The sequence below is a fragment of the Tiliqua scincoides genome, chromosome 8, assembly GCF_035046505.1.
Source record: "Tiliqua scincoides isolate rTilSci1 chromosome 8, rTilSci1.hap2, whole genome shotgun sequence".
In the NCBI taxonomy this organism is placed as follows: domain Eukaryota; kingdom Metazoa; phylum Chordata; class Lepidosauria; order Squamata; family Scincidae; genus Tiliqua; species Tiliqua scincoides.
In genome coordinates, this window is record NC_089828.1 from 23,210,962 (window position 1) to 23,223,487 (window position 12,526).

Consider the following 12,526-nt stretch of genomic DNA (forward strand, 5'->3'; position numbering starts at 1 on the left):
CCCCCCAGCACTTGTCACATTATTCAGCATTCAGCCAGATGAAGAGCTTTGGCTTGCTTACAACTGTGCCATTTTGGTAAGTTCTACAACCTAGTAGCAGGGAGGCAGAGCCAAGTAACTACTGATCTGTTGATCCAAAGAAAATCATTTCTGTACTGCGGCTTTGGGATTCTATTTTCCTAATAGTTCAACACCCATGCATATTTTTCCACAATTGTGGATTTTTACAGCCACAGAAAATGCCCCTCCCCATTTGCCCAGAGTTCTCTGCAGGTGGCAGCCAGCTTGCTTATCTTGAGAAAACCATAGCGCAAACCAGGGACAGACACAGGGAACAAACAGGAGAAAGAAAATACATTCCTTGGCTGAGAATCTTCAGAGACTCAAAAGCCAGGGACACAGGCAGTTGGCAAGAAACATAGCTTTGGCTTCTTCCTGCCTGCACATCAATCAACGTCCAGCGTGCTTGGTGATGACAGAAACTACTGTTGCCCTGAGTGAGTTCATCAACCCCCAACATGCACATCTCCAGTAATGTAAGGAATTTGGCAATTGCTTCCTTGTCGTGGGGAGGTTAGTGCAGAGAAGGAAAGCCACAGCTATCTCAACTAGGGCAGCTGTGTATATGTGCTTGTGAACAAGCTCTCTCTCTCTCTCTGGCAGACAGTATTTTTAAAGAAACTTTCAGATGATATCAGAGGACCACATTTCCTATGGTGTACACATTCATTTCTTTTGTCCCACTGTGGCCATCTCTGGACAAACAGATCTTGCAAGTGTTTTAAAGTTCTAATTCACCATTCTTGTGAACAGACATAATAGTGGAGTAAGTATACATATCACAAGCAATTATCAAACTATTGCTGTGTAACACCAAAATTGTTTGTGTTTCATGTTTCTTGTTCAGTTCAGATGAGCTGATTCTAATAGTAATCTTAGTGTTTTGTGTATCATCAAAATATTTTAAATTATTTTAAATTTTGTGTTTTTATCTATCCCAGCAGGCACCAAAACCCGGCCCACAGGCCGGATCCAGCATCCATGACATCCCTTCCCCCAGCTTACTATTGTTGCTTACTATTGTTGCAGTTGGTGCAACTTACTATTGCACCTTACTATTGCAGCTTACTATTGTTGGAGTCAACTCCGTCTGCTGTCCAGAAGGGGCAGGATAATGTCCAGAAAGGGTCGAGCTATGGCCCAGTGAATCTGACCGTTCTACCTGTTCTCTCTGTGATCCTTGTGGGGTGTGGCCCTAACCCTTTATCCTTTCCTTCTCCTCTGAGCACTTCCTCTTGTCCTCTGACCACCGACCTGTTAAAATGGTGCACACCAGGGCTCTGATGCCCAGGCCATCTTGAGCACATGGCATGCAGGGCAAGGCTGCTCTAAAGCCTTGCTATCTAAGTGTTAGCTGAACCTCTGATCCTAATCAGATGCTATAAATATACACTCAATGGAACTGAAGGTAAATAACTTCTTTTTGCAACTTTAACAAGCCATTGCCTCTTTGTCTTTTTTTTTTTATTGATTAGCAGTCAGCCAGGTAAGGGAGGTTCCCTGGGGTGATACCCAAAAGGGGGGGGGGGTCTGCTGCTTAAGCTACACTGCTTCCCCCCAAAGAGGAAACTATTTTTAATTTCCTCCAACAACTATTCCACAAGGCAGTCTCCTATCTTAGTTTTTTTGTATCATCAAAACATGTTTAATTATCTTAAATTTCTTAAGATATCTTAAGATACCTTAAATTAACATAAGATAAATTTTAAATTGTGTGTTTTTATCTGTCCCCAGTAGGTGCCAAACTCCAGCCCACAGGCAGGATCTGGGGCCCATGACAACCTTTCCCCCATGTGAATGGAGCTTACTGATCCACCAAACAACCTCCTATCTGTGCCTCTAATTGCTCCCAAACTTTGTGCCAGCCAACCACTTCCATGTTCAATCACCCCAGCAGGCTTTGCGCCCAGATTTCAGGCACGCGCGGCTCACTGGTGCAAAGTTTGGGGCTGATTGGCGGCACAGATAGGAGAGTTTCCGGCAGAACGGTAAGCTCCGTTCATGCCACGAAACGGTTCTAGGCATGCAGCAGTCTCCAGTTTGGAGACCACTGATCTATCCTATTTCCTAATGCATTATAATACATGTCGTATTATGCAACTGCATAGCATAAAATGTGGCTAAATTATTGGTGCTTTTCCAAAAACAGCGGCATGTTTTTTAAATACTTGAACCAAAATTAATTTAAAAAAATCTTCAAAATATTCAGATAAACAGGAAGTTGTTCAAACTTTGTTACACAGTGTAATGTTTACTTGCTAGGATTTTTTTTATACTGCCTTTCCTCTCAGAGAGCGCCTAGAATAAAAAAATATACTAGACAAGAAAATCAATAATAAAACAGTAGGGAGTTCCTTCTTGAAGTTCCTTCTCCTACAAAGAATCAGCAGAAACAAATGTAGGATAGTACAGGAGAACCTTGACCACTGCAAAAGGCAGCCAAAAGAACTTATTTTGAACACTCCTACAGAATAATAAAAACTAGTTTAGAAAACTAGCAGAGTTCAAAAAAAGCAGTCAGCTTAACCTTCTCTCTTATTGTATTGGCAACTTTCAGTCTTGAAAGACTATGGTATTGCGCTCTGAAAGGTGGTTCTGGCACAGTGTTTTCCTATGTGTTAGGAGGGATCTGAATTCTGGGAGACAGTCAAGCATGTAACCCCCATCTTCAGCCAATAATCTGCCACTATGGCAGGGCCAAGATTGGTCTACGCCACTATCATCACAAAAACATGGCCAGGCAGGGAGAGACCATCCTCAGGACTCTCCTTCACAGTGACACAGAGAATTTCCCTCAAACCTAATTAATAGCATGTAGCCCTCAGTCAAGGAGGACCAAGGCAAGGCTCTGATTGAGTTCAGCCAACCACTGATTGAGTTAAAACATCAATAGACTGTATTAAACATGTAAGGTATGGGTGGATAATGTATGGAGAATACAAAAAGCAGGCTTGGAACATGGCTTGGGTGTTGGCAGTGCCCAGAAGGGGATCTCAGCAAAAACAGAAACAAACATTTACAGGCAAAGTTAAAAGTAACAATACTTTTGTTACTTAATACTGTTAAATCTCACTTTCTCTTAATTGTACTTATTCTGAGGTCAGCTTGAAGAGCCTATAGCACCCCTCTGATCTCCAGGGAGTTGGTGGGGAGGACACTTGGCCCACACTCAGATGCAATCTGTGCAGGAGCCAAGCCAAAACCTATACAAGCATCCTTGAAAGCTTGACCTAAAGACACCTGGGGCTGATTATGTCACTGGCCCAGACAGGATTGTTTATAGCCACCTGGGCATCCTTATTTGCCCCCTGATCAGGTCAGGTGGGCATGGATGCGCAATCAGCTGGTACACACCAATAGCTAGAGCTAGTTTCCTGGCTGAACCACAGTAAAGACAACTAATCTACGAAACAACCTACCTGCCAGGCCACGCAATCAATCTGCAACAGCACTGATTTCGAAGTGTCTCAGGGAAGCCTCTTTCCTATTGAACCTTACCTAGAGGCTTTCCTTAGGGCAATGGTTTCGAAACTTACCTGAGTCGTGATGCCCCAGGTTGCAATGCCCTAAGCCCACAGTTTCTTCTTCCCAGTTGAGCTGGGCACCACCATGTTGAATCTTGCAAAATATCACAAGAGCCAAGATGGTGGTGACTAAGGGCGCAATCCTAACCACCTTTCCAGCACTGGCATAGCTGTACCAGTGGGGCATGTGCTGTATCCTGCAGTTGGGGGGGGGCAGTCACGGAGGCCTCCTCTAGGTAAGGCAATATTTGTTCCCTTACCTCAGAGTTGCATTGCCCTTACCTCGGTGCTGGCAAGTTGGTTAGGATTGAGCCCCAAATCTCATGAGATTTCATGAGATCCAAGATGGTGGCACTCAAATCTCGTGAGATTTGGGCACACCATCTTGGATCTCCGAAATCTTGCAAGATCCAGGATGACAGCACCCAGGAGAACAGGGAGGAGGAGTGACCAAGGACATCCTATGGAAGTCCTGTGAGTATGCTGCAATGCTCTAAGGCAGCAGTCTCCAAAGTTACTGTTCCTTAGGGGAGCCTCCACAAAGCGCCTCCATGTGCCCCCATTCTTCATCGTGTTCAGTTGCTTCTGCCCAGAAATCAGGTGCAAAGCCTGTTGGGGCATCAGAGGCCAGAAGCTACTGGACACAACAAAGAACGGGGGGTATACAGAGGCAGGCACTTAGCAGAGGTGGAAAGGTAAGCACCGATCATGTGAGGCAGGGCTTAGGAAGGGTGCGGGATCTGGGATGTCACAGTGCACACTTTGGAGCACTTAAGGGGAATAGATGAGGGAGCGAGAAGGGAGTCAACACACTTGCTACAAAACTTTCTTTTTAAGTCAGCGCCTGCCTAACCCTGCAGGCTGATGCTTCAGATCACGTTCTTCTAATTATCCGTCATTCTCTTTAAATAGCATGTATTAATTTGGCACTGATGCAACAATGCATGGATAATATAGAACTAATTTAAGCATTGCCACCCATCCCCTGCCAGCTTTGCATTTCAAACCCTTTTCAAACGAGCCATGCTAAGCCAGGGTTCAGCAGATGCATTTTCTCCCTTCCACAAAAGCCACAAGAGCGTCTTCCCAAGCCAACTACTGGCAGCGCTACTGTTGTTACGATCCATTAAGCAAACTTCAACCCTTCCCAAGGACCTGCCTGGCTAAGGGCCCGTATAGTCATCACTCCCTGCCTGGGTTGCCACTGAAAACCTCTTCTCTTTGCAGGCAGTCCACAAGCCGGACAGCATCATTAAACACCCCTGGCACGAACCTTGGTCTGGATACATGCAGTGCTTCCATGAGCGCATTCGCCACGCCTTCAAAGCAGCACATGTGGAATTTCCCCAGTTCATCCCGCCTGCTATGTCTAGCCACAACTCTGGGTCCAATAGTTCCTGTCTTCACAAAATCAAATCCCACAGTCTTAGCCAGTCTACATAAGCAGTTCTCCAGAAATCACAAGCAAGCTAGTGACATGCCAGTAATGTTATTTTAGGCTGAGAGCACGCGCTGAAGCTTCCAAGCTGCAGAAGCTCAGTTCAGCTCTCCAGCAACCAGGACCTGCTCACATATTCTCCCAGCTGTGCTAATATTAATGGGAAGAGCACCTGCTTTTCAAGGGTTACCAGGTGCAAAATGTGTGAATCAAGATTAATCATGCTTAGCATTTTTTACAGCATTTTCTTCATGTGACACCACATTTATATCTTGATGTTGTCTTACAACAAGCCTTCAAGGTTACATTATATTATCCCCATATTACAGATTGAGAAGACTGAGGCTAAGAGGGAGTGACCTGCCTGAGGCCACCTAGTGAGTTCATGGCAGAGTCCAAACTGAGGAAGCCCTGATTTGAAGTACAGTCTCTCAGTCACCAAGCAACACCAGATTGGTTCGTAGCAGCTATTCTTTGACACAAGACATGCTACATGTTACATTGTGGCCACATATAACAAAGGAACTGGAGAAATGACCCAACACCAGTTCAGACCATTGGTTCATCTGGCCCGGTATTTTCTGTTCTAACTGGCACAGGTTCTCCAGAGTTGCAGACAAGGGTCCTTCCCGGTCCTACCTGGAGATGCCACAGATGGACCCTGGAATCTTCTGCATGTAAGGCATGGGCACTGCCACTTATCTGTGATCCTTCCCAAACAAAGCCTCAGCAGCCTCTTGTCCCTTGGAATTTGCACTGAGGAATGTGCTACCACATGTCCTCTGAGACATTTGTGCTAGCAATGCAAACACACATGGTCAGGGATCTTTGAGCTATTTCCCAACCTGGTACCCAAGAAAAAGGATGCCAAACCCTAGATGAAAAGAAAATGGATACATAGTTTACAGTGCTATCCTATACATGATTACTCAAAAGTGAGTCCCAGTGGGGTTCCCTCACCAAGAAAAAGTAGGGGGTCATTTACAACAACAAGGAAAGGGAAAGGTCATGTAAAGCAATTGCTGAAATTGACTAGTATGCTGGGGCCACACAGGACAAGGATCGGTGGGGGAAATTAGTAAGGGGTCACTGTCTCCATGACCATGCATATATACTGAGTGCTGGATTTCCTAGGATTCCAAGGGTCATAAAAAAAATTTTAAAAAAGGATTCCAAGGGTCATAGGGGAATAACAAGCTCTAGGGGCAAGAGTTAGAGGAAACTTCTAGATAGGCACAGGGAAAACAGAACGTTGGTTGAGAAATGTAGCATTACATCTATAACAAACAGTTGGCAACCAAAACTTGCAGTGAGAAGCTTACTCCTACTCTCAAGTAGAACTTTGGTCTCTGAGTGAGATGGGAGTGCAGCCAAACATGGATTCAAAACAGATCTAGGAATCAGACCAAAGATGAAATCAGAAGGACCTTGGAGTCTTTGTTGGATCAGTTAAGAGAACCAGATTCAAGGGAGCCTAGAGGCAGATCTCTGGGCTCCCGCCCAAACTAGTTAAAAATAGACTCAACACAAAGGGAGAGATGGAGACAGGTTCAAAATGCACAAAACATTTTTGAAAGTGCCAAGGAGGAGATAGGAAGAGAGGGGTCTGAGGTCAAGTGCACTGGCATGCCCTTGTTCCAGAGCTCTATTCCCCCCACCTCCAAGGGTCTTCCAATTGACATTAGATGCGAGCAGGCCTTCCTTCTCCCAGAATTCCCTCTCAGACACTTATCTTTGCCAAGGGTTTGGCTTTGCTTTGGCCAGTCTTCTTTGGCAGTTCATGCTAGAGGAACGACACAGAGACTAAGTGGGGATGACTGGAAATGAATAAATAGGCTTAGTCCTCACCCTTAGTCCTTACAAGCTTACCTTGTAAGCTCACAAGCATCCTGAACCCATGTTTACAATTTTTGCTGCATAAAATTCCTTTTCAGAAGGCTTTGTTATGCATGGCTACAGTATAATCTGTCCTCCTCTATTCTGGAAATTGAATCTCATAGCACTGATCATTCTTTTTGAAATGAATTTTATTTTGTGTTGAGCATAATTCCTGCTGATCTCATCAAAGCACCATGAAGACTAGCAACCTATTCTCTAAGGTGGCCAACTAGATGCCTCTAGGAAGGCCACATGTGGACATGAAGCGAAAGCCCTGCCGTTTCGGTACACTGACTGTGAGCATGGAGGTTCTCCAGTGCTCTAGGGTGGCGATACTCAACATTTGTCCCCTGCTGTACCACTTTTAACGATCTACCTAATTGAAATACCACCGGAAGCAACTGGCAATGATGCCATTGCCAATTACTTCCAGATTGGGAAGCCAGACACAATGCAGCAAACACCAGTAAGAGGCGCAGGATGAATGGGAGGTCTTTTCTGAGTGCACAAAAGTGCACCCTGCACCCAAGCCTCCTACCACTGCTTGTCGTGTTGCATTGCTGGTCTCACTGCCAGGTGGCAGGGTTCTGGGAGTCCCACACATACCACCAGAAACCACCTCAGGCGGCACAAGTACCATTGGTTGAGAAATGGTGCTCTAGAGCACCATTCTCTTCTTCTCCACGCTTCCTTTTCCTTTCCATTCTGGTCTTCCTTTTTGAATCCAGGCAGCAGGAGGAAGAGGAGTGGTAGAGATGGGTTGGTGGAGGTGGGAGCCAACCTCATGGGGGCAATAAGCCCGCACATAACTAGACCGCAGAGGCTTCAAGAACAGAAGTTCTACTTCTTGCAATTCCCACAGTTACCTCCATCTGGAAATGCACCACTGGAATCTCAGACAAAATCATTTAAAAATAGAGGGGGGAAATCAAGCTCTTGCCCACCACAAGAACATAAGTGAATTCCCCCTGTGCTCAACCACACAGACATTCCAGTCCAGTTCTGTTAGCACACACAATTTTAACTTTTGAACACTGTGTTATTTGGAGGGGGGGGGGAGATATTTTACGGCATTTGCTTGAATTCATATACAATATATATGAATGAGGCTTCCAGGAGACACTAACTTCCACAGCCTTCCTCAAGCCTGCATGCAATTAAACCAACCTAAGATATTTTAACACAAAAACTCTTTCAATGGAAAGGTATACTTGACCATTATGCACCAGACAGCCAGACAAATTCTCTTAAAGGAACTGACTAAAGAATCAAAGACAGGCTGGAATGCTTTCACACACTTTCTAAACCAACATTTGTGTGCGCAAAATAAACCAGCCAAGACTCTGATCTACAGGTGATTATTAAAGACACATCAAAATATATGTGTCAGAAATATATATGTGTCAGGGTATGCCAAGGGCAGATCGACTTTATTTCTTTCAACTATGTGAGATCTACATGGAACTGGGGGCAATCCACGCAACCTAGAATTTACCAGGAGAATTCACCTCCCCAAGAATACTGGAGATGGCCATGTGGTCACCTGACGTTTCCACCTTGCAGCCAATCTTCAGCATGTGATGAGGCTGTAGTTCTTTTCTAGACATTTCACTGAGCACTGAACAGTGATTTGGCTGTGCGATGGAACAGCAAGATGGCCACTTTGCTGTGTGGGCAGCCATGACCTGTGTTGGACTGTGCGCACCTCATACCTCTGTAAGTAAAGGAGGTAAATAAAGCCTTCCTTTTAATTGAAGTGGAAAAGTTAGGGATCTTGAACACCTTTGAATGGCCAAACCCATGAAGGCAGTCTCATGGCTATCACTCTGAAATAATCTGAAATCATCAGTTTTGTGCAATCCACCCAACATGTCATTTGGCAAACACACAGTCCTCATTTGATGAACAAAGGAAGGGGAGGCAGCGGCCAGGCATCCTTCCATCATGCCTTTATGCAGCTCCAGCTGAGACCCTTCCTCCCACTAGCTGTCAACTGTCATCACTGATGCAATCAGAGTTTTGAGAGGCAGCAGACCTGCTGAGAAAGACACCCTCATTCCCCAAGCAGCATGCTATATTATGTTTTAATTGACATGAGCTGATTTCTGGCTGAAGTTGTCTTACAAAAAAAAAGTCCATCATCAGTATGTTGAACTTTTATGTTTATAATAAACATTTATTTTTTATTAAAAACATAGAAAAAGCACAACATCAAATAAAGAAAGAAAGACGGTCAAGTTTGCCCACTGTACAGCTGCAAAGTCAGGTGCAAATTATCAGGTGGGAAGGGAACAAGGTTCAGCAGTGAAGCCTCTACTGTGCAAAAGGTCCCAGATTGAATCTCTGTCATCTCCAGTTAAAGACAGTGCCATCTCCATCACAAATCTCAGGCAATAAGACTGGGAAAGATTTAGGACTGTGATGTGGTGCTATGTATTATATTTAAAAAGTCAAATAATTACAAAAATAAATTTTTGTTCCGTTTCTTTGGTAACTCATAGCCCAATCCTGAGCTGCCTGTTGCGGTGGGACTGCCACGGTGCTGGAACAGCTGCTGCGGCATCCTGCGTGCAACATGGCAGCCGCTGCTGGCTCCCCAGGGAAGTAGCCCCGCAACAGGGCTACCCGATTCTGCGGCAGCCCGTGGCAACCTGCTTTCATCTTTAAAATCTGCTACCAGACATAAAAACAACAATGCCATACTCCAAAACCATGAAGAAGCCAGGTATTATCATGGGTGGGGGGGAAGGTTAATTCAGATGGAGCATTTGGTGTAGTCATCCCCACGATTCAATTTTCAGTATTGAGACAGTTACTTGGACTGGATGTTACAACCTTCAGTTCATGATGTGATTGACGTATGCTTTCCGTTCATTTAAAGTCTGCTCTTTAAGGCAATTCCAGTGACTGAATTAGTTGGCTGAAAAGTTCTGCAAACAAACATTTCTAGCCATTGGACATGGATTTTGGTTTTTGATTTTGAGCCATTCATTTAAAAATAAGTCAGCCATTCATCTATTCCACCATTTCCAGACATCCAGCTTGTCAGTCCTTGATGGAATCAGATCCCTCCCAGCCTACACAGGAAATTGACCAGATAATCACTAGCTAGATGGCAATTTGTGAGTTTTGTATCTGGGGTTGAGTGACCAATGGCACAATCCTAAATGGGCCAGCCAGCATTGGAGCGCCTCTTCCACTGGTGCTGACTACTGTAAAGCCCAATTGGGAGCAATTGGCTGAAATTGGGGGAGGCTTTTATCTAAGCATTAGCCAAAAGATACATTCAGTTATAGCTCCCTTAATAAGCCAGCTAGAGCATTAGAAGCACAGCCTTCTCAACAAACTTCCTATTTGGCTATATATAGAAGAGTACTACTGGCACAAGAAATGGGAATATAACTGAATTGGATCAAGTCTGTTTACCACAATGGTGTATATCATCTCCCCCATCAGCATTTAATTTAAATGAAAGCACAAGGTAAGGCAACACCAAAAGTGTTAACTTTCACCACTTCTTAAAAAGGGAGGGGATTGGCTTTTTCTTCTTCTATCAATCTGGAAGAGAGTTCAACTCTACTACTTTATATTTTCCCTTGCAAAGCTCGCAAGGGGGGAAAACAGCTATTAGTCTCTCACCAAAGGTCCCCGTTGCAGCGTGTGCTCATAGCAGGGCTTGAATGCAACATGGATTAGACACATTTTGAAGCAATGATTTGTAATTGAAACCTCCTGACTTTGCAAAAAAGAACTGGAGGAGTAGGAAGACAAAAATGTCAGGATGTATGTAGATCTGGCCACAAACTCAAGTCTCCTCCACCAAAAAGAGGGAGCGAGAGGGAGAGAATGTTGAGTTTCAATGACTTTCATCATCGCACGGAGGCCAGAGGCATATTTTGGGGTGCTTGGAATAGAAATCTGAGAGTCCGTGCCATTTGCAACACACCCAGAAGACATGCAAGACACACTATGTGGGAATTTGTAGGCTGGGAGCCTGGAAGGTTGAACCTGAGGAAAGACCGAAAGAGCTAAATCGGTCCGTGTTGGCTAATCCGTAAGCAAGGAAGACATGGAAATACCAAGCAAGGGTGAGACATTATGAGTGGAGGGAATTTATACCTCGGAGAAATAAGAGTAATGAGGTGAAAACCAAGACAAAAGAGGAACCTGGAGTGAAGACCAGGAAAAATGTCTGGGATTTCAATGGAATTGGTCAGGGGGGTTCGCAAAGAAAGGGGGGAGAAAAGAATGGAATTTGATCTGGTCACACTTCATTTAGTTTTTAAAAGCACAGATTCTTTGGAGCGCCGTTAGATTTTAATTTTCATTTCTGAGCAACCAGGGAGGGAAAGCAGCTGTTAGGAGGACACGTTTGCCACGTTCAATTGCAAACACCTCCGCTCTGGCCAAGGTAGTAACTAGGAGATGATTTAGTGCGGCTTTTATGTATCCTGATTTCAATAACACTTTAGCAACCGGTCACGCCATTTCGTGTGCGTAGGAGTAAGCCCAAGGGTGTTTTTTTTAAGCATATGCACACACCTTAAAATGTAATGTGAGAACGAGACAAACATGGGTATCACACAGGATGCTTTGAATTCTACTGCAGCTGCCTGTCTACTATCAACATGGTCCAAAGAAAATAACACACCGGCATCACTGCCATGTCATGTGTGAAATGGTTCTTCAGCGGTGGCGTTGCTAGAGGTTGTGGGCCAAACCGGATGATGCTCACTGGGGGGGGGGGGTGACACCACTACTCACCAATAAAAAATTTTAAGTCTTTGTATTTTTGAATGATGATAATTTAATTGATAATATATATCAATCAATGAACAATTTCACATAGAATACAACGAGCAAACCGCATTGAAATATCTCTGTTCTATCAAAAGTTATAGCCAATAAACCAATGGGTTGGGGCGATGGTACATCACCACACCCAGCCTCGGGGCATTGCTATGGCCACAGAATGGGAGGGGGTCCATCATAAGAGTGACGCACTGGCCTTCCGCTCTGCGAGATGCAAACCCTAGTGACACCACTGCTCTTTAGTGGACACCTATTTATTTATCCCGACAATGTGCCTTATGGATTAGATCCATTGTTCAATTACTACTGTGTATATTCTATCTACTGGGAAATCCACCACCCCATATGCATTCCTCAGAGGAAGGCTATATCAAAAAAAAAAAACATTTATTTTGCTTGCCGACAGCCAGGACGGAGAGACTGTACTGTATACAACAGTGCATAGAGCAAACATTGGCCTCTGTCTAAACAAGATCAGGCATTCCTACTTCCCACTGAAATGAACAGGACTTACAGCCCAATTCTATCTGAGGGTGGAAGTGAAAGGATGCCTGCAGAAGTGACGTTCCACCAGAAAGCACAGTAAGGAAGCCAGGCCAATGGCTAGTGGCCGTGGTGCCAGTGAGCTGGTGGTTGGGGCAGGCAGTGGGAGAAAAAAGGGCAATTCTGGGCAGGGAGGAGGGAGGAACCAGTGACAGGAAGGGATGGGGAGGGGACGGATACGGCAGCAATGATACACTCCAGACAGTGGCATCACTAGTGGGGTGCAAAAGGTTCCGGCTACTAGGTTCTGCTACTGCAAAAGGTTCTGCTA

General features: G+C 44.7%; 1 protein-coding gene across 2 annotated transcripts in view; it reads right to left on the reverse strand.

The window, feature by feature from the left end:
* Positions 1 to 12,526, reverse strand: part of THSD4 (thrombospondin type 1 domain containing 4) — a 432,381-nt gene that overhangs the window by 334,435 nt on the left and 85,420 nt on the right. The window contains exon 1 of one of the 2 annotated variants that reach the window (XM_066635875.1): positions 4,858 to 4,942. The exons of the other annotated variant lie outside the window; for it this stretch is intronic. The gene's annotated coding sequence lies outside the window, so the exon portion shown is untranslated. Of the gene's footprint in view, positions 1 to 4,857; positions 4,943 to 12,526 lie in introns of those variants that run through there. 2 annotated transcript variants of the gene reach the window in all.